Source organism: Mobula birostris, chromosome 9, assembly GCF_030028105.1.
Source record: "Mobula birostris isolate sMobBir1 chromosome 9, sMobBir1.hap1, whole genome shotgun sequence".
In the NCBI taxonomy this organism is placed as follows: Eukaryota; Metazoa; Chordata; class Chondrichthyes; order Myliobatiformes; family Myliobatidae; genus Mobula; species Mobula birostris.
The window spans coordinates 87,521,376-87,543,756 of NC_092378.1; the positions used below are offsets into that span (position 1 = coordinate 87,521,376).

Sequence of the window (22,381 nt, forward strand, 5' to 3'; positions counted from 1 at the left end):
ACAAGCAAAGTCATCACCAAACTCCAGCCTCCCTCTAAAAATGGATCCTCAACTTCCTGACCAACAGAACACAATCAGTAAGGATAGACAGAACAACTCTGCCACAATTATCTTAAACACAAGGCTGCCTCATCAGCCCCCTACTTTACTTCATGTATACCAATAACTTTGTGAATAGATTCTACATTAGGGTTCCCAACCTGGGGTCCACAAAACCCTGCTTAATGGTATTAAAAAAGGTTGGGAACCCCTGTTTTATATGTTTGCAAATAATACTAATGTAGTGAGCTGTATCTCAAAGAACAATGAGTCAAAGTACAGGAAAGAGAAAGAAACTTCAGTGACATGGTGTCATGACAACAACCTTCCCTCAGTGTCAGCTGAACAAAAGAGCTGGTCATTGACTTCAGGAAGGAGGCTGTGCACACATCATCATCAACAGTGGTGAGGTTGAGAGCTTCAAGTTTCTAGGAGTGAGTATCACCAACCGCCTGTCCTGGTCTGAACAAGAAAGCTCACCAGTGCCTCTACTTCCTCAAGAAGCTGAAGAAATTTGGCATGTCTCCTTTGATCCTTACCAATGCAGCACAGAAAGCATCCTATCTGAACTTCTGAGCTGTGTCACTACAGCTTCATCTTTAATACTTTAGTAACAAGCAAAGTCATCACCAAACTCCAGCCTCCCTCTAAAAATGGATCCTCAACTTCCTGACCAACAGAACACAATCAGTAAGGATAGACAGAACAACTCTGCCACAATTATCTTAAACACAAGGCTGCCTCATCAGCCCCCTACTTTACTGTGACACAGGAACACAGGAAATAGAAGCAGCAGTCAGAAATTGACCCTGTTCTGCCATTCCATGGCTGATCTGGTTGTCGACTCAGCTCCACCTACCTGTTCTTCTCCATAAACCTTCAGTCTCCTGCCATGCAAAACTCTATTTAACTGTGTCTTAAATATATTTAATGAGGTAGCCTCTACGGCTTCGCTGGGCAGAGAATTTGACAGATTCATAATTCCCTGGTAAAAGCAGTTTCTCTTCATCTCCGTCCTAAATCTATTCCCCGAATATTGAGGCTATATCCCCAAGTTCCAGTCTCACCTATCAGTAGAATCAACTTTCCTGCCTCTATCTTAGCAACACATACAAAATGCTGGAGGAACTCAGCAGGCCAGGCAGCATCTGTGGAAAAAAAGTACAGTCGACGTTTCGGGCTGAAACCCTTCAGCACAACTGGAGAAAAAAAGCTGAGGAGTTGATTTAAAAAGTGGGTGGAGGAGGAAGAGAGAAACACCAGGTGATAGGTGAAACCTGGAGAGGGAGGAAGTTGAAGAGTGAAAGAGACAGAAGGCTATGAAAGAAAGAAAAAGGGGGAAGGAGTACCAGAGGCAGGTGATGGACAGGCAAGGAGATGAGGTGAAGGAGAGAAAAGGAGATGGGAAATGGCAAAGGAGGGGTGTGGGGGGGGGGGATTTGAGGGCCTTCCTACCTACCTACATCTGTGACATCTTACACACTCTTGATTTTTTCATGGATTTCAGGTTCCCTGGCCCCCATCATCTTATTTTTCCTCTGGAAGTCCAGTCCCTATACACCACCACCTCCAACCAGAAAGGCCTCAAAGCTCTCAGTACTTTTCTGGACACCAGACCCAACCAGTTCCTCTCCACCACCACTTTCCCCCATCTGGCAGAACTTATCCTCACTTTAAATAATTTTTCCCCCTCCCCCTCCAACTTTCAAATCTCTTACTAACTCTTCCTTCAGTTAGTCCTGGCGAAGGGTCTCGGCCTGAAACATCCTAGAGATACTGCCTGGCCTGCTGCGTTCACCAGTAACTTTGATGTGTGTTTCTTTCATGATTTCATGTTTCTATAAGATCCACTCTCATTCTTCTTAATTCCAGTGAGTATAGTCCCAGGCGACTCGATCTCTCCTCATAGGTTAACCCTTTCATCTCCAGAATCAACCTGCTGAACATCCTCTGCACTGCCTCCAAAGCTGGCATGCCTTTCCTCAAGTAAGGTCTCCAGATATGGCCTCACCAGCACCCTGTATAGATGAAGCATAACCTCCCTGCTCTTAAATTCAATCCTTCTAGCAATGAAGGCCAACATTCATTTGCACTCTTGATAAGCTGTTGCACCTCAGAACAACCTTCTGTGATTCATGCACAAGCACTCCCAAGTCCCTCCGCACAACAGCATGCTGCAATCTTGCACCATTTAAAAGAATTGAAAATACACGTGGACTAAGATGTTAACTGTCCTGTGCTATCACCAGTGGGATCATCAGTTGATCTGCCACCTGTCTTCAGGAGTTTCGGCCTGCTTATGATTAAGACTCCCTCAAGGTGGTGGGCCAGCAGTGCTAAAGCACCACCTCCCACTGGTGAGCTTAAAAACTTGGCATCTGCCTCTATCAGAGTTGTTGGTCACTTCCATCCAACAGATAGTCTACTCTTCAGGTGTCTATGCAACTACTGAAGGGTTTGCAAGATATGTATACACTGTCTGACTATCTGCCCCTCTGGACATACTTGGTCCACACCCATGCTGATCCTTTCTCTGCTGCCTCAGCTACAGCCCTGCTGGTTGACTTCATCTCTCTTCTAGTGGAGCCAAGGTCACGCAGCCACTTCTGGAGAGTGAACGCAATAAACCCACGTCAGCCTACTTCAAATGGATAGCATGAGACCTTCCACGCTCTGTCTCTGCACTCTGATCTCAACTCTGCATACTTGGTTAGCTTGCGCTCTTGGGTTTCATCGATGTTGTCTTCCCAGGTGACTGTGAGTTCACCAATAACCGCTTCTCTACTGGTGTCAGACCATACGATTCTATCTGGACGCAATGTCGTGAAAGCTATTTGCTCCGGGAAACTGCCTTTCCCGTCCAGGTCAGCCTTGACACACCAATCATTGGCTGACGAAAGTCTGCTTGGTCGTGAGCCTGTGCTGTACACCCTTGACTTGGAGCTTTCTTTCACAAATGATATGCGATGTTCTGTGCAGCATGGGGCATGAGATAAGTTGTTCTGCAGTACTCTCTGCTCAACCGCTTCTGTTCCAACTTTCAGAACATTGTTATGTCTCCAAGTGTACATGCCGCTGGAAAGATTGACTCTGCATGCACTCAAGATATGTTGAAGTGTTCCCTTCTTGCCACAAGCAGCACACCTGTCTGTCTTATCTTCATACCAGGTGCTGAGGTTGGCAGGTGTTGGGAGCAGATCGTACGCTGCTCTACGTAGGAAAGAAATGCGGAGCGGTTCCATCTGCCACAGAACATTCCAAGATAGGTGTCGTTGTTCAACACTTTCCCACCGGGTCCAAGGCCCTTGTTTGGCCGGGCCAGCTGTTTTAGTTAACCTCTTCTCCTATTCTACCTCTCGTATTTCTTGTGTCACAAGCTCATAGTGCTCCTTACCTGTAGAAGGTGACCTCCACTTGTGGGTTGTCCATCCAAGTCCCTGGTGGCCTAGCTGGATAGCCCCAACCGTCTCCTTGTGCTTCAATCTAGACTCTGCCTCATCAACTGCTACACGGGCTGACCACCTCCTGCCTGATCTCACATCCGGCTGGGTGTTCTTGATGACAGGGTCTTTTGAGTCTCGGAGCATCAAGAATGATCTTACCTTGGCTACCTTGACCTCTTCAGCAAGGGTTTGCACTGGGATGGTAAGCTTTGTCTGGCTACTGTGGATTGCAACATTGGTGAGGCTGCTCGGTACTCCAAGCCACTTCTTCACATACTTGTTGATCTTCAGTACCATTGCCTCAACATGGGACATTGCCACTTCATAGACAGTTAGTGGCCACATTATCCATGGCATCAGTCCATACTGCAAGCACCACAACTTCAACTTGCCAGGCAAGCCACACTTGTCGACAGACATCAGATCTCTGCTGATCTGTTCTCCTGCCTCTTGAACCCTCTTGGTGTCTCTCAGCTCCTCTGTGTACCATCGCCCGAGGCTCTTAACTGGTTGGTCCTGAATGGATGGAATCTCCTCTCCACAAAGGGTGAAATGAAAGTCAACCAGCTTTCCTCTCCTAAGAACAAGGCTCCTTGACTTCTTGGTCTTGAACTTCATTCTTCCCCAATCCATTAGCTCCTCGAGTCTAGATAGTACACTTTCCACTGCCTCTGTGCTGGGACCCAAAAGGGTAAGGTCGTCCATGAACGCTCGTATTGGTGGTAAGTCCACTCCGCCATCAAGTGCGACACCTTGTCCCACTGATTCTGCAGCCCTCACAATGACCTCCATGGCTAACACAAAAAGGATGGGTGAAATCGCACATCCCATTGGGATTCCAACAACCAAGCTCTGCCACCTAGTTGTAAACTGCTGAGTGTTAAACCTCATCCGGAAATCGTTGTAGTACTGCATAACAAAGTTCCTCACCTTAGCAGGAATCCATAGGAATTCCATCGCAAACTCAATCAGGACATGGGGAGCAGAACCATACGCATTTGCAAGATCAAGCCAAACTACAGCCAGATTTCATCTCAACCTTTTTGACTCCTGGATAGTATGCCATATCATACTAGAATGTTCAAGGCATCCTGGGAAGCCAGGTATTCCTGCCTTCTGCACAGATGTATTTACCAATCCATTCTCTATCACAAATGAAGATATTCTTTCTGCCAGAATGCCAAACATAATCTTCCCCTCTATATTCAGGAGTGAAATTAGTCGGAACTGATTCAATGGAGAAGAATTCCCTTCCTTCGGGATGTATACTCCTTCAGCCTCACTCCATGACAAAGGAACAACACCTTAAATATTAATCTGATCTTTTTCCTTGTTGTATTCTAAATGCCAGATCCTTACCCACTCGCTTAATCTACCTATATCATTCTGCAGACTCTCCATTTGTTCTGCATAATTTGCTTTTCACTCATTTTAGTGTCATCAGCAAATTTAGATACACTGCACTCAGCCACCCCTTCCAAGCCATGACTGCATGTTGTGAATAGTTGTAGCCCACACCACCATGCTCACCACTGACTGCCAACTAGAGAAACACCCATAAGACCATAAGACATAGGAGCAGAATTAGGCCATTCAGCCCATCGAGTCCACTCTGCCATTTTATCATGGCTGATCCCCGATCCCATACACCTGCCCCCTCAACATATCCCTTGATGCCCCGACTAATCAGGAATCTATCAGCTTCCACTTTAATTATACCCACGGACTTGGCCTCAACTGCAGTCTATGGCAGAGCATTCCACAGATTCACCACTCTCTGGCTTAAAATTTCCTCCTTATCTCTGCTCTAAAAGGTCACCCCTGAATTTTGAGGCTGTGCTTTTGTTCTGGATACCCCCACTATAGGAAACATCCTCTCCTCATCCACCTTATCTAGTCCTTTCAACATTCAGTAGGTTTCAATGAGATCCCCACACATTCTAAATTGCAGTGAGTACAGGCTCAAAGCTTTCAAATGCTCCTCATATGTAGTCCTTTCATTCCCGGAATCACCCTCGTGAACCCCCATTGGACTCTCTCTAATGATAATACATTCTTTCTGAGATAAGGGGCCCAAAACTGTTGACAATACTCCAAGTGTGAACATGGCATCAAAGGTTACGGGGAGAAAGCCAGAAACTGGGGTTGAGGAGGAGATTTTAAAAAAGGATCAGCTGTGATTGAATGGCGGAGCAGACTCGCTGGGCCAGGTGGCCTAATTCTGCTCCTATGTTTTATGGTCTAATCGTGGGTGCAGGCCCATTCATCACACAAAATGCTGGAGGAACTCGTCAGGCCAGACATCTATGGAAAAAAGTAAACAGTCAAACCTTCAGGCTCAAACTCTTCATTCAGATTTCCAGTATCTGCAGATCTTCTCGTGTTTGTGAAACATCCATTCACCCCAACTCTCTGTCTTCTATAAGTTAACCAATATTCTTTCTATGCTAAAACATCACCCCCAACTCCACGCATCCTTATCTTATGGATAAGTCTTTTATGCGGCACCTTATCAAATGCCTTCTGGAAATCCACGTATACAACACCTGGTCACACAATGGCTTGCTGTGACAAGTGCTCTGCAAGAAATTGCAGATTTGTGGACATCACCAAAACCGGCCTTTCATCTATAGACTCTGTCTATGCTTCTCACTGCCTCAGTAAAGCAGACAGCATAATCAAAGACGCCACCCACCAGAAACATTCTCTTTTCCCCTCTACCATCGAGCAAAAGACACAAAAATCTGAAAGCATGTATCACCAAGCTGAAGGACGGCTTCTATCCAAATGTTATATTATTGTTTAATAAGACTATTAAGTGGTTCCCTAGTACAATAAGATGGACCGTTGACCTCATTTATTATGAGCTTGCACCTTATTGCTTACCTGCAGTACACTTTCTCTGCAGCTGTTATTCTTTATTCTGCATTGCGTTTCTTCAAAGCACTGTGTAAGGACCTGATCTGTGCGAACAGTATGTAAGACTACTTTTACACTTTTTACTGCATCTTGGTACATGTGACAATAATAAACCATTTCCAATTCCAGAAGAAATGGTAGCAGTGAGAAAATCGCATATGAATGAGGTACATACAAAAGGGGATCCTGAATTTCACTGCACTAGAGACTCAATCGTACATGAGAGAGACAGGAATCATTGTACTGTTGGTTCCAGATCTCAGTCAGCTTGTACAGGTTCAAGGTCAGAGGAGGGTTGGTGTAACTGATAAAGGAATCCAGATGTAGGGCATTGTGAGAAACTTCGGAAATGATCCTATCACACAGACAACAATATATTTGCTGTCGTGAGAAAATAGATTAAATCTGTTGGAAGGATAACTCAAAAGTGGACCGTAGCACTCAGAAGCAGGAGAAATGAAAAGAAGAAACGTAATGCTGTAATTGAAGTGGATTTGATCATTAGGAGGAAGAAGATAATTTTTTTTGAAAGGAACATAGAGCACTATATTGGATGTTGCCCAACTATCTGCGGTAGAGAGGCACCGCAGTTAAAACACGAGATTATTGATCTGAATACGTAAAATTCATATTCTACCACATGGGTTTTGGAATTGAAATTCAAGTAATTAAAAAAAAAACTGGATTTTTAAAAATGTGCAAAATCTGTAATGCTGTACATGAAACTACAGGATTGTAGTTTGTGAGAAGTAAGGATTTTGGGTTATAAACTGAAAATATTCCCGGATATTAAATTGAACCATTGAAAATCCATAAGCCCACAAGACCTAGCAGCAGAATCAGGTCATTTGGCCTATCGAGTCTGCTCCGCCATTTGATCATGGCTGATTTATTTTCCCTCTCAACTCCATTCTCCAGCCTTCTCTCTTAACCTTTGACACCCTGACTAATCAAAAACCTATCAACTTATATTTCTTATATTTTAAAAATACCCAATGACTTGGCCTCCAAAGCCATCTGTGGCAATAAATTCCACAGATTCACCACCCTCTGGCCAAAGAAATTCCTCATCTCTGTTCTAAAGGAATACCCTTTAATTTTAAGGATGTGCCCCCAGTGCTAGATTCCCCCATTATAGGCAACATCCTCTCCATGTCAACTCTATCTGGACCTTTCAACTTTCAAAGTGTTTCAATGAGATCCATAGAACCATAGAACACTACAGCACAGAAAACAGGCCATTTGGCCCTTCTAGTCTGTGCTGAAACATTATTCCACCAGTCCCATTGATCTGCATCCGGTCCATAACCCTCCAGACCTCTCCCATCCATGTACCTATCCAACTTATTCTTAAAACTTAAGAGTGAGCCCGTATTTACCACGTCAGATGGCAGCTCGTTCCACACTCCCACCACTCTCTGAGTGAAGAAGTTCCCCCTAATGTTCCACCTAAACCTTTCCTCTTTCACCCTAAAGCCATGTCCTCTCATATTTATCTCTTCTAAACTAAGTGGAAAGAGCCTATTCACATTTACTTTGTCTATACACCTCATAATTTTGTAAACCTCTATTAAATCTCCCCTCATTCTTCCATGCTCCAAGGAATAAAGTCCTAACGTGTTCAATCTTTCCCTGTAACTCAACTCCTGAAAACCCAGCAACATCCTAGTAAATCTTCTCTGCACTCTTTCAATCTTACTGATATCCTTCCTATAGTTAAGTGACCAGAACTGTACACAATACTCCAAATCTGGCCTCACCAATGTCCCCATAACATTCCAACTCCTATACTCAGTACTTTGATTTATGACTGCCAGGATGCCAAAAGCCTTCTTTACAACCCTGTCTACCTGTGACACCACTTTCAGGGAATTATGTATCTGAACTCCCAGATCCCTTTGTCCCTCCGCACTCCTCAGTGCCCTACCATTTACTGTGTATGTCCTACCTTGATTTTTCCTTCCAAAATGCAACACCTCACATTCTTCTAAACTCCAATTGAGTACAGGCCCTTAACCAACAAAAGCTCCTCTTATGAAAATCCTTTCATTCCCAGAATCATTCTCATTAACCTCCTCTGGACCTTCTCCAATGCCAGCATACCCTTCCTTAGGTAAGAAGCCCAAAACTGGTCACAATACTGAAAGTGCAGTCTGACCAGTGCCTTATTAAGCTTCCACATTACATCCTTACTTTTATACTCTAGTCCTCTCAAAATGAATACTAACATTGCATTTGCCTTTCTTACGACTGACTCAACCTGCAGTTAACCTTCAGGGAATCCTGCACTAGGGCTCCCAAGTTCCTTTGTACCTCCGGTTCCTGAATTCTCTTCCCATTTAGAAGATAGTCTACACCTTTATTTCTTCCACCAAAGTACATGACCATACACTTCCCTACATTATATTCATCTGCCACATCTTTGCCCATTCTCCTACACTGTCCAAGTCTTTCGGCAGACTCCCTGCTTCTACAACACTACCTGCCCCTCCATCTATCTTTGGTCTGAAAACCTGGCCACAAAGCCATCAATTCCATCATCCAAATCATTGACATAAAATGTGAAAAGCAGTCCCAACACCAACCTCTGTGGAACACCACGAGTCATTGGCAGCCAAACAGAAAAAGACCCCCTTTATTCCCACTCTTTGCCTCCTGCCAATCAGTCAATCCACGTTTATATTTTTCTTCATGGGCTTTTATCTTGCCAAGCAGCCTCATGTATGGCATCTTGTCACAGGCCTACTGAAAATCCAACTAAACAACACCCGTGACTTTTGTTTGTCCATCCTGCTACTTATTTCCTCAAAGAATTCCAACAGATTTGTCAAGCAAGATTTCCCATTTAGGAAACCATGCTGACTTTGGCCTATTTTATCATGTGCCACCAAGTACCCCAAAATATCATCCTTAATGATGGAGCCTAACATCTTGCCAACCACTACGTCAGGCTAACTTATAATTTATTGTCTTTTGCCTCCTTCACTTCTTAAGGAGTAGAGTGACACTTGTAATTTTCCAGTCCTGCAAAACCATTCTAGAATCTATTTGATTATAGAAAAGTCAATACAAATGCCTCCACAATCTCTTCAGCTACCTCTTTCAGAACCCTGGGGTGCAGTCCATCTGGTCCAGGTGACTTATCTACCTTCAGACCTTTCAGCTTCCCAAGCACCTTGTTCCTTAGGAATAGTGACTGCACTCACTTCTGTTCCCTGACACTCTCAAATTTCTGGCATACTGCTGGTATCTTACAGTGAAGACTGACACAATATACTTGCACTCTGGTCTGCCCAAATGTGATTCTGGACCCATTAGGATGTGGATCACTCCTGATTCTCCTCTGAAACTGACATAAAGCCACTTCAGGCCCACAGAAGGACAGCTAACTAAAAGCCTGAACAACCCATGAATACATGCACAGGGCAGTCCAGGGTAGCCTGTTCAGGGGGGAAGGATTAGGATCAAACAAATGTCATCCATATTGCAACCAACAACATAAGGGGAAAATAGGCAAGAAATCTGTCCTGGAGAGTGCCATGAGCAGGGACTAACAAAGCAACAAGCAAAAATCTATCATCTCTAGACATGCAAATTAGCACAGACAATTGAATACTCAGGAGGCAAGCACATGGGTGAAGTGGTACAGCGAGGAAAAGGATTCCTTCTGTACGATTCTTCCACCAGTACTGGGTCAGAATAGTCTCCATGTGAACCAAATGGGTATCAGGTGCACAGAACAGTACCACACATAGAACAGGCTTTTCAGCTCACTATATCTGTACTGAACATGATGTCAAATTAAGTTAAATCGTTTCTGTCTGCACATGATGTGTATCCCTCTATTCCCTGCATATACATGTCTCTAGAAACCACTACCATATCTGCTTCCATCACAACTTCGGGCACCTACACATACATATCTTCTTTAAACTTTCACCCTCTCACCCTAGATGTATTTCATGATATTTGATACTTCTACCCTGGGGAAAAATCCTGACTCTATCTATGCATCTTATTATCTTACGAGCTCCTTCCAGGTGTCCCCTCAGCTTCAGGTATGTGTTGAAAGGAAGGGCTGAGGATGAAGTAGGAAAGGGCTCGAATAAGGAGAATAGTCATAGAAAAGTCACACATCAATCAGCTTTCCATATCCAGTCCAGCCCAAAAAACAGTGTCATTTTAATGTTAGTCCCAGTTTGCAGCTACCATAGCCATTATATTTAAATTTAGATAGTTACATGTGCAAACAAAGTAAGGGATCTACAACAAAATCTTGTAGATCCACATTAATATACAGATTTCTAATCAATAAGCCCCCCCCCTTGGACAATTACCCCTTGCTTTTACCCACTGAGCTCATTTTGAATGCAACCTACCACTTTGCCTTGGATCCCATGGGCTAATTTCCTGATCATCTGCCATGTCAAAAGCCCTGCTACAATCATATGCACCTCCATCACTGAATTTTTGAAGAGGTAACAAAGAGGGTGAATCATTAATCAGACAGAACCTTCCCCTTTAAAAAAAATTCCTGATTAACCTGTGCTACTTCACAGCTGCTGCCTAGACCCTTTAAGCAATTCCCAAATTCTTGCCGGTTTCTTAAATCCATCCATAAACTCTGCACACACATCAAAGTTGCTGGTGAACGCAGCAGGCGAGGCAGCATCTGTAGGAAGAGGTGCAGTCGACAGATGCTGCCTGGCCTGCTGCGTTCACCAGCAACTTTGATGTGTGTTGCTTGAATTTCCAGCATCTGCAGAATTCCTGTTGTTTGCGTTTAAATAAACCCTGCACAGCCTGCTTTCTCTCAATATATCCCCTCATCACTTGACAATTTCCTCCTCATTTAAGCCTGTTCCTCCCTTCCCCTCTTGATTAACATGGTCTGAGAATTTTTTCCAATGCTCTCCAGTAATTTTTTCACCACCAGTGGTAGGCTAGCTATATTGTTTATTTATTTCTCTTATAAAATGACAATACCATATTAGCAGTCTTCTGCTGCTCAGGTTACACAACCCTTAATCTGGAAGGACTACAAGCTGATCAGTTCTGCAACCTTCCATCTTGCTTTCCTTAAGAGTATTTCATCCAGGCCTGGCAACATATTCCTTTTTAAAGAACTGGCCCCCTTAAAATGTTCTTTCTCTATGTTTACCATTTCTAACATTTCATTTTCTCTTCAGTGTCAATGTCTAACACTGCGTTCTTTCATGGAAACAGGCATAAAATATTCTTTTTAGAACTCTATATATGCTTTGATCCATACTCTGGTTGGCCACAGTTCCTCCTTTTTACTAACTCTCTTTCCCTTTCTGTATTTAAAGAACACCTTGGCATTTTCCTAGATTAGACCTGCAAATATTTTTTCAAGTATCTTCTGTGCTTTCCTAATAAATAGCTAAACCAAAGCAAAGTATATAAATCACAGGGGCAGCATGGTTAGCACAACGCTTTACGGTACAGGCGACCCAGTTAGTTCCCGCCACTGCCTGTAAGGAGTTTGTATCTTCTCCTTGTGACCGCGTGGGTTTTCTCTGGGTCTCCGGTTTCCTTCCATAGTTGAGACGTACCGGTTGGTAGGTTAACTGGTCATTGAAAACTGTCCCGCAATTAGGCGAGATTTAAACTAGGGGACTGCTGGGCGGCGTGGCTGAAAGTGCTGAAAACGCCACGGGAACTAACCGGGTTGTGTCTCAATAATAAATAAATAAATCAGAGGAAAGACAAGTCAACTGAACCAGGAGAAAGAAAGTAGTACACCTTTAAGATAACTAAAATAGGTTAAAATCTGAGACACTGACCACTGAGTATAAAGAAAGTATTGAATGGAATGCAGGGTAATGATATACAATAATGGGCATTGCAGAAACATTGCCTCTACACAGTCAAAACTGGGAACTGAATTCAGGCTATGCAACTGGGTGGAAAGATAGGAAAATTGATAGATGGAGAACAGCAGTGATTGAGGATTAAATATCACAGCTCTGAAACAGCATGGTTGGAGAAAGTAGATAACAGAGACTTTACAAGTAGTTAAAAAATTAGATAAGGATTTAAGATAACGATGGATGTGATTTAGAAGGTTCCAATACCAACTGTAGATTGGTGGAACACATAGAGTGCCTATAAAAAGTATTCGCATTCTCCCCCCCCCCCCCCCGGGGGGAGGTTTCCATGCTTTATTGTTTTACAGCATTGAATCACAATGGATTTAATGCAAAAGTAAAAACAGATCCCTACAAAGTGATTTTAATTAATTACAAATATAAAACACAAAACAATTGATTGCATAAGTATTCTCCTCCTTCAAGTCAGTTTTCAAGTCACCTTTGGCAGCAATTACATCCTTGAGTCTGTGTGGATAGGTCTCTATCAGCTTTGTACATCTGGACTGGAATTTTTCCCCATTCTTCTTTACAAATAAAGGTTCCTTAAGGTTGTTATAGCCGAGGGTGGTAATGGGGACAAGCTCCCACTACCTATTAAACGCTCCCAATGGTGCGCACCTCAAACAGCCTCTGACAACCAAACCCAGCTCCTGGCCTTCATGTATAGCTTAGCTACTAGGCTCGGCAGAACTGTTTTTACTGACAGAAGGAGCAAAGGTGGGTTACAGGCGCCTTAAAACCAGTCACTTTGGGCAGAATGGGCTTGTTGGCTGTGGGTGGCAGCTCATCTAGGAGAAGGAAAACTCTGATCTCAAACCTCCACTGCCTTGTGCCAAACCCACTCATGGGGAAGGCTTCAGGAGTAAAGCCCGAGGGAAAAATCCAGAGCTGGAGTCCCTAAGGCAGTCCTACATTGAGTTCAGTGCTGACTGGCAACTCCTGTAATGCTGCTGGTACCAAAGTGGTATCGGTCTCTGCCCTTCCTCTGGGTTCGTCAGATGCATAGAGAGGGGGAGCTTGCTACATGAGCAACAGTTTGCTCTCCATATTATACTGCCCAGGCTTGTGTATCTAGACAGCTAGGACGCAATAGCTTTGGTCAATTCTGACTGACAGAGGCCCTCACCTCACCTCTTTACAAAACTGCTCAAGTTCTGTCAGATTGCTTGGGGATGGTGAACGAACAGCCCTTTTTAAGTCCAGCTACAAATTCTCAATTGGATTGATGTCTGGACTCTGACTTGGCCACCCCAGGACATTGACTTTGTTGTTTTTAGGACATTCCTGTGTAGATTTGGCTTTATGCTTCGGGTCATTGTCTTGCTGGAAAATAAATCTTCTCCCAAGTCACAGTTCTCTTGCAGACTGCATCAGGTTTTCCTCCAGGATTTCCCTGTATCTTGCTGCTAAGAAGCTCAATTTTGGTTTCATCAGACCATCAAACCTTCTTCCAGCTGCCTTCAGAGACTATACATGCCTTCTGGCAAACTCTAGCCGAGATTTCATCCGAGTTTTTTTATTTCCAACAGTGGCTTTCTCTTTGCCACTCTTCCATAAAGCTGCGGCTGGTGAAGCACCCGGGCAACAATTGTTGTATGTACAGTCTCTCTCACCTCAGCCACTGAAGCTCGCAACTCCTCCAGAGCTGTCATAGGTCCCTTGGTGGCCTCCCTCACTAGTCCCCTTCTTACGTGGTCACTCAGATTTTTGAGGATGACCCACTCTAGGCAGATTTACAACTGTGCCATATTCTTTCTATTTTTTGATGATTGACTTAACTGTACTCCAAGGGATATTCAGTGATTTGGAAATTTTCTTGTATCCATCTCCTGACATACTTTTCAATATCCTTTTCGCAGGGTTGCTTGGAGTATTCTTTTGTCTTCATGGTGTAGTTTTTGCCAGGATACTGACTCACCAGCAGTTGGCCCTTCCAGATACAGGTGTATTTCTACCACAATTAATTGAAACTCCATGTAACTAATTATGTGACTTCTAAAACAAATTTGCTGTGTCATATTAAAGGGGGTGAATACTTATGCAATTAATTTAGATAACTTTGTAGAGATTTGTTTTCTCTTTGACACAAGAGAGTATTTTCTGTTGATCAGTGTCAAAAAAGCCAAATTACATTCACTGTGATTCAATGTTGTAAAATGATAAAACATGAAAACTTCTGGGGGGGGGAGGGGGCTGAATACTTTTTGTTGGCACTATAAATGCAGAGATTAGACAAACATAAAGAGAAAGGATTATAATTTAAATGAGTGATAACTTTCATATAGATTAAGACAAACACACCAGCTCAAGTCTTTTCCTGAAAGTATTCTAACTCGTTCTCAAGGGTATTCAGCAACAATTAGTCCTAGAAACTGAATATTGGATTTATTAATGAGTAATAAACCAGAGATTTGGTTAGTAGTATAGTTAAACAGTATTGTTTTTGAAAGGGAAAAATGACAAATAACTCTCATCTTTCTAAACTTCTGGAAGAATTTGTAGAGAAAACAACTCCCTGATAAACTGGAAAAAAATTGTTAATGAGCAAATTTACAACATCAGCAGGAAGTATTAAAAATATATATAAAACACTTAATACTGGTAAGCAGCAAAAACTCTATTTTCCAAATAAAAACCAGTCATGGATAACTAATGAGAAAAGGAACAAAATAAAGCTGAAGGAAAATCTACAATTAATGCAAATGCTGCAATGATTGCTCGTGTGTATCTATCCTAGTTCCAAAGTGTAACAGATAATAACATCAACAATAAAGGAGTATTAAATGGATATTACAAACAAAATATCCTTACAACTTTGTTGAAAAGGGTAGTCATGAACAAAATGTACCATCTTCAAAGTGGATCATGTTGACACTGAAATGGAACCAAAGCAATTACAGTTGTGCCGAGTAATTACTTGTTTAAGTATTTACAGCAGGGGAAGATGACAGTATGCTAGGCATCTCAAGTAATATTGAATCAGGGATGGGGACAAAATTAAAAGGAATAAAGTCACAATAATTAGGAAAACAATGGCTCAAATGAGTGCCAAGTCCCATTTTTCCCACTGTTTTGAAGGAAGTGGGTGAGAAAGCTGTAGATGTCCCACTGAATTGTCATAATGTGGACTTTATTTATTTATTTGGAGATGCACTGCAGAACAGACCCCTGCAGAAACCAGCAACCCACCGATTTAACCTCAGCCTAATCACAGGACAACTTACAATGACCAATTAACCTACCAACCAGTACATCTTTGGACTGTGGGAGGAAACTAGAGCACCCAGAGGAAACAGTTTGATTGTTCTCCCACACGTTCAAACTCCTTGCAGACGGCTCCAGAGTCCAACTCTGTACTCTGATGCCTGAGCTATAATAGTGCCATGCTAACTGGGATGTTAAATTGTCCACAAGGCCTTAGTTATTCCGTATATTTATATATTCAAAGGAGTGCAGACCCATGAGTAGAGTGAATTAAATTGATCAATTGGATAAAATATAGTTAAAAACTCCTAAACAGGTCAGAATGTTTGTCAAAAGGTGAGAACGCTTGAAAGAATGGGCATGATAAAGGCAGATATGTGGTGTCAGGTCACAGACCGGCCGTGGTCTCATTAATGGGAGAACTGCAGGAGGCTCAAAGTGCTCTCTGCCTGTTCCTATGATTAATCACTGGATTTTCAGAGCAAAATACTTTCCAAATTCCTTTGAAGTTACTACTGATTTTTTTCCCAACATCCTTTAAGACAATGAACTGCAAGTCATAATAATTTATGGATTTGCAGGTATCTTGACTGATTATTTCCAGGGTAACAGCTGAGCACAAGGTTAGATTTGGCACCACATTATTGTGGGGAAAAAATTCTTGTTCTTCATGTTGTGTATGCACATATTGGATGACAAAAGAACTGGGCTTCATCATGGTGCAGTGTGATCAGATAGTCAGTGTTTTGAGGGTTCTCATAGTAAGCTGTGTTTGAGTGATGTCAAGGAAATGGATTGGGCTACCCTGGAATGCCCATGAACATCAAACACTCCCCATGTATCAGGCTGCACATCAGCAGAGCTAGTAGACCTGTGAACTCACAACACTGAAAACCCAGCTTCAATCCTGACTTCTGGCACTGTCTGGGTGGAGTCTGCACATTCTTTCTACGACCACGTGGGTTTTAGCTTCTATCCCATTCCAAATACATGCAGATTGGCTGACTATTTGGCCACCGCAAATTGTCCCTACTGTGTAGGTGGGTGATTGAATCAGCTGGTGGTGGGAGGGTGGTGGTTGTTGATGAGAACAAGGTAAAAGAAGGTTTATTGTAGAATTAACGTAAATGGATGGTCAATTGTTGGGGTAGACGCAGTGGGCAGAAAGGCTTGCATGACTATTGTGCACATGATGTTCTCTCATCTTTGATTCTTTGGTGAATTAGCTATATCTGTGTTCTTTTAGTTCAAGATACTTCTGGTCATGGAAACAGTTCCTCAGCCACATAGTTTGCAGAAAACAATCTGACCAACTCTGGTCTCTCCAAATTCTGACGAGAAAATCTGCTGATGATGGAAATCCAAGCAACACAAACAAAATGCTGGAGGAACTCAGCAGGCCAGGCAGCATCCGTGGAAAAGAGTAAACTGTCCTGATGAAGGACCTTGGCCCGAAATATCAACAGTTTAACTCTTCCACAGATACTGCCTGGCCTGCTGAATTCCTCCAGCATTTTCTGTCTCCCAATTCTGAATGGTTTTCTCAATGTGTGTCGCCAGTAACACCATAAGTTGATTAATCATGTAGCGGGGGGGGGGGTAATAATTTAACTTTTAAGTTAGTTTTACTGAGAGAGTAGATAGAAACGTTGTGTCCACAGCATCTTTAAAGTTTTGATAGTCATTATTTTATAGATATAATCAGATTCCAACAATTATTGTGAACCATAGAAGTGAAAGACTAAAGTGTTTTACATTTGATCTTGTGATAGCTCACATCTCAAATCCACTTGCAACATTAACTTGAAGAATCATTTGCAGGCAAGTTAGCAGAAAAACCTTAATAGCTCTCAAACTGTGGGGGGGGGGTGGAATGAGATTCATTTGTTCCCCTTTGAACACTTGTTTGCTAGTTATGAAATCATTGAAGATGAAAAACAATGACCGCATAAGAATCAATTATCATCCCATTTGGTAAAAGATTCCGCTTTCTATCCAATAGAACAACTTCTGCAGCATCTGTGGTAGGAAAGGAACTGTCCACTCTTCGGGTTGAAAGAAACATCGACACAGATACTGTATGATCCGTCTTTGCTCCTGATTCTAGCATCTGCAGTTTTGTGTCTGTTCGCTTTCTCATTAGCTGTGGCTCACAACTGTAGATGTGTGGGGAACCAAAGACAATGAAATTGGGGGTCACTTGGTCAGTCACCAGAAATATATTCAACATGATTTTGTCAACATTAATCACCTCAACTCTTGTATTAAAGATATACAATTAAAAATTCTTGGGTATTCAAAACTAGAAAGCCCAGTCACCATCAACAGAATCCAGCCATTAATAATTTTCTAGAAAAATAGCAAAGATAACCATAATACATTTTGTTCTGTCTCCATGGTGATATGTCTCCAAGGAAATCTCAAATAGATTGAGGCAGAGAAAGGGGCAATTATGGGTATGCAGGTTTTCTACTGAAGACTAGTGTCGATTGGTTAGAGATACAAGGACCTAGCAGATAACCACATATTAAGGGAAAAAGAAGATATTCTATATTCAACCACATTGGGGCTAGTTACCATCCAGGACTGTTCTTTTAATTTTCTTCGAACACTTTCATTTTTTCCTAGAATTGTAACATGGAAGCAGGCTAATTTTTCACGCAGTACTTCTAGGACCTGGAATTTAGTGAAAATGGATGAGGAATTAAACTATGTGTTGTCGCTCTTTTTGATCTCTATCAGGAGGACAATTCCAGACACTGACATGATTTAAACAAATTTCTGTGCTATGTTAATGCAGGCACCTCCCAGATTTAAAAAAAAATGCTAAACTGAAACACTATCTGTTCAGGTGGAAGTGAAATATTGAATATATGATTAAAGTGGGCGTACAGTAACTTGTAGCATCATGACCAACATCTAAGTGTCCACAAGCATCATTACAACATTGTTATTTGCAGGATAGGTGAAAATTGGCTGCTGTATTTGCCTGTGGAATACTGACTTCAAAGGAACTAACTGATGCCCATGGAGCAGAATTAACAGTACAAGGGTTTTTTTTTCCACATTTCCAAATGATCTCAAAGTGAATTATTTTGAGTTCATCATTTAACAAATTACTTTTGTAGTTCTGTGACTTAAATGTAGGTTTAACTTTATAATCAAACCCCTTACCATCAGACAGGAGGTACCACAGCAATAGGACAAGAACTGTTAGAAAGGGAAACAGCTTTTTCCCGAGCTGTGTGACTACTGAACTCCCAGTCACCACACAGGTCTCATCACGCATGCATGAAGTGCCCAAGTGCCAGGAGTATTGTACCGTTTACTTTTTAACTTCAGTCCTTTAGGCACCTTATTTGTAGTAATGTTACTGTGTTATGTGTGTACCGTGTTGTGCACCTTCATCCGGAGGAACTTTGTTTCATTTGGTGGTGTATATGTGCACTGTTGAATGACAGTAAACTGAACTCGAGGTTAGGATGGTTCTTCTTTGTCTAGGGGTAGGAACAGGAACATGAAAGTAGGACTTCACTGACTCTCTCTCTCTACACTCATTAGCTTAGACCACATTTAATTACTGGCCACTGAACCAGTCCTTCCCTCCTTGCAAATGGAAAAGTTAGAACAGGATGTGACATTTGCTTTATATTTGAAAAACAGAGAAAAGAAAGTTTGTTGCAAAAGAAAGAGAATTAACATTTCAGGTCAATAACCTTTCAGAGATGAAACCTCCAGTATTTTCCAGGTTTGATTTAAGTTGGTGCAAGTGAGAAAGCAACCTGCCATTCAATTCAAAATGGTTAGATGGAAGGGCGGTGCACCTTGCATTGGACGCATGAATTTTCAACCTTAAAACCAATTTGATGAACATAGAATTAGCAAATTACTTCACTGCTTGCTTGGTTAAAGGTTAAAAATAACATAGTTGTACCTGTGATCACATCAGACCTTACAAAGCATTCATCATCAAATGGAGATTTCTGTTGGAAATGTGGTCATTGTTGTGATACAGTACTAGAAACCTGTCAACAGCAAGCTCCCATAAACAACAACATGACAAACAGGCCATCTGTTGTAGTGTTACAGTTTGGAGCATAAACTTCAGCCAGGGCACTGCGAGAATTCTTCTGCAATATATTTCCTAATATAATTTATACTTACTGTCATGAAAGATAAGCAGTATTGCATTCCCTCTGTTTAAAAGTCCGGAGCGGGCCTTGAACTCACAACCTTCTGACTGAAAGTAGCGCTATCACCACCTTTCAACCATTGAGCTTTACTATTCAGAGTACTAACCAAGTAAATTCATGTCGACATGCAGCCAGGACACCACATATTTATAACCTGTAGTAAACTGTTACCCTGTTGAACTTCATCACCTAATTTAACAGGAGAGACACAGGGATTCCCCCCTCCCCCGACCCCACACCGAGAGTGACGCAGATCAAGCCCAGAGTGTGTAGTAGCCTGCTGGTTACATGTAGCCCTCATATTTCAGTCAGGTTAGTAATTGTAAAACCTCGGTTCCAAATGTAAATGTACACGCAAACATAATTAAAATGATTCTTTATGTTGAATCTTCCCTCCTGATCTCTGCCAATGCTTCTCAAAGCAGGCAGCCTTGCACTTAAAGTCAGTTTTTAAAAAAATCCGGGGGCTACAATTTGCATTGCCAGTCCTCCAGATACTATCCTGTTCGAGCTTTCCGTAACAGGGACTGCATCAGCAGCCAGCCAAAGGGCCTCTCCTCTTTTCCAAGACACGCCAGAGAGAGAGAGAGAGAAATAAGAGAAAAGCACTGCAGAGGAAAAAATGTAAAGACAAGTCGACTTACATAGGATGGTGCTTCTTCAGGTTCTGTAAAGATTTCTGCCTACAACAGTACTTTTCCCTCCTCCTCTTATATTAGAGTTTGGAATTGAAAATATCAGAGACTAAAATGCTCAGCTGATCCTGTCCAGTCTCCCTGCTGCAGAAAGAAATCGAACATCCAAAGCATGCGTTAGACACGAAAACCAGCTACCACTGGCTACTTCGGATCTGAGCTATACGACGCCGATCTGAATCAGGATCGAGTCCTATCTTCCCCAACATTACAACCCCCTCGCCACCCCCACAGTTCCGCCTCCTCCCGCTCACTAGATCAAGTCAGACACATTAATTCACAACAATCCTTTGCCCTCGTGTAGGTGCTTTGTTTTTTTTTTGTTGCGGGCACTGTTAATAGCTTGCAAGATTTACCTGCAGTCATTTTCTGCTTCCCGGGTCTTCTTTATCTGCTCCACAGGGAATATGTGTGTGAGAGGGGGGGGCGGGGTGGTGGTAGGGAGGCAGACTCCAAAAAATACAATCTAGATCCTTCAGAAATCCAGAGAGGGGAAAAATGCAGAATTTTTATTAACTCTTCATTCTTTCTGCGCAATCTCAGCAGCCATGTTGTTCCAACTCACGAGAGAGAGAGAGCGAGAGAGAGAGAGTGAAAACAATTAAAGACCAGTGGCATCTAAATGGATGGGCACTAATCTCCGAAGTCCACCCAGTACAATTGTTTTTTTTCACATGGCTAAATCCTAGGTTTTTCGCAGCTGAGCAGGGGAGGGAGGTCCTTGTGAAGAGGTACTTCCCCTCGTCAGGTAGACTCCGGCAGTTGTCGTGTTGTGTTGGGGATATAGGAAGCGAGGAGGAGATCACGTCAGGACCTGCTCCAAAAGCTGATGACCAGCTCTCCATCCTAATGAGTACTCTTTCTTAATGAATTATGGATGTTTTAATTAGAAGTGTAAAGCCTGTTAGATGAATTCATGGTTCATCCACAATAACTAGATTTGTTTAAAATGCTAATAGGTACCCATGTACACAGAGAAAAGGGAAATTTATTTTGAGGGGGAAATTTGTATCATCCTGTCACATTTTCTAAAAATGACACATTCTGTTCACTGTGGAAACTAATGATTGTTTTAGAGGCATATCCAGTTCCTCACGTTCAACATTCCTGTTCCAAAGTAGGATTCAGTTAGATCAAACACATCATTCCTATTCACTCTTGTACAATTACAGAGGACTATCGCGACTTTCTATTCATTCCTATGAGACATATTTGAATTGGGCAATTCATTTCATTTTATTCCTAAAATATAGAATTTATGGATGAATTATCCTCCCATTTACCCACATTACATATTTCAAGCAGACCAATACAGCCCAAGAAATAAGCTGATGATATTCCAGTGTTGTAATGAGGAAGCAGATAATGGTGTCTTTCAACTGAGATGTTACTCTGAGATCCTGGCTGCTCTCTGGAGAATTAAGAGATCCTACAATACTCATTTTGATAGTAACGCCATTTTCCTGGTGTCTTGGCCAATATTTACCCCTCACACTGCCTCTTTGTTATTATGCACATTTGTCATATGCAAATTGACTGCTGTATTTCCTATTTTACAACAATGACGATTTTGAAACTACTTTATTGATTGTTAAATGCTTTGAGATATCCTGAAAAGGATGTGAGACACTATATAAATTCAAGTATTTTTGTTTTTATCCCCTCCCATCTGTCCATACACATGGAGAGGACCAAACCTCGTTTCACCTTCTATTGCACACAACTCTAATAGATTGCTCATCGTTAGTCCTGACAAAGGGTCTCGGCCTGAAACGTCGACTGCACCTCTTCCTAGAGATGCTGCCTGGCCTGCTGCGTTCACCAGCAGCTTTTATGTGTGTTGCTTGAATTTCCAGCATCTGCAGAATTCCTGTTGTTTGTAGATTGCTCATCTTCCTGTTCCATCCCACAGAATTCTAATGAGTCAATCCATTCTCACTTTCTCTTGTCACATAGAATTTCAATATGTAAGCTCCTCCTGGCCAGAATCAGAA

At 42.2% G+C, this 22,381-nt stretch overlaps 1 protein-coding gene across 4 annotated transcripts in view; it reads right to left on the bottom strand.

Moving 5' to 3' along the window:
• rai1 (retinoic acid induced 1) overlaps positions 1–21,136 on the bottom strand; it is an 88,952-nt gene extending 67,816 nt beyond the window's left edge. For 2 of the 4 annotated variants that reach the window (XM_072268378.1, XM_072268376.1), the window contains exon 1: positions 20,744–21,136. The gene's annotated coding sequence lies outside the window, so the exon portion shown is untranslated. Of the gene's footprint in view, positions 1–20,336; positions 20,482–20,743 lie in introns of those variants that run through there. The other 2 variants (XM_072268379.1, XM_072268377.1) reach the window with 1 other exon arrangement.
• Positions 21,137–22,381: the final 1,245 nt, after the last annotated feature.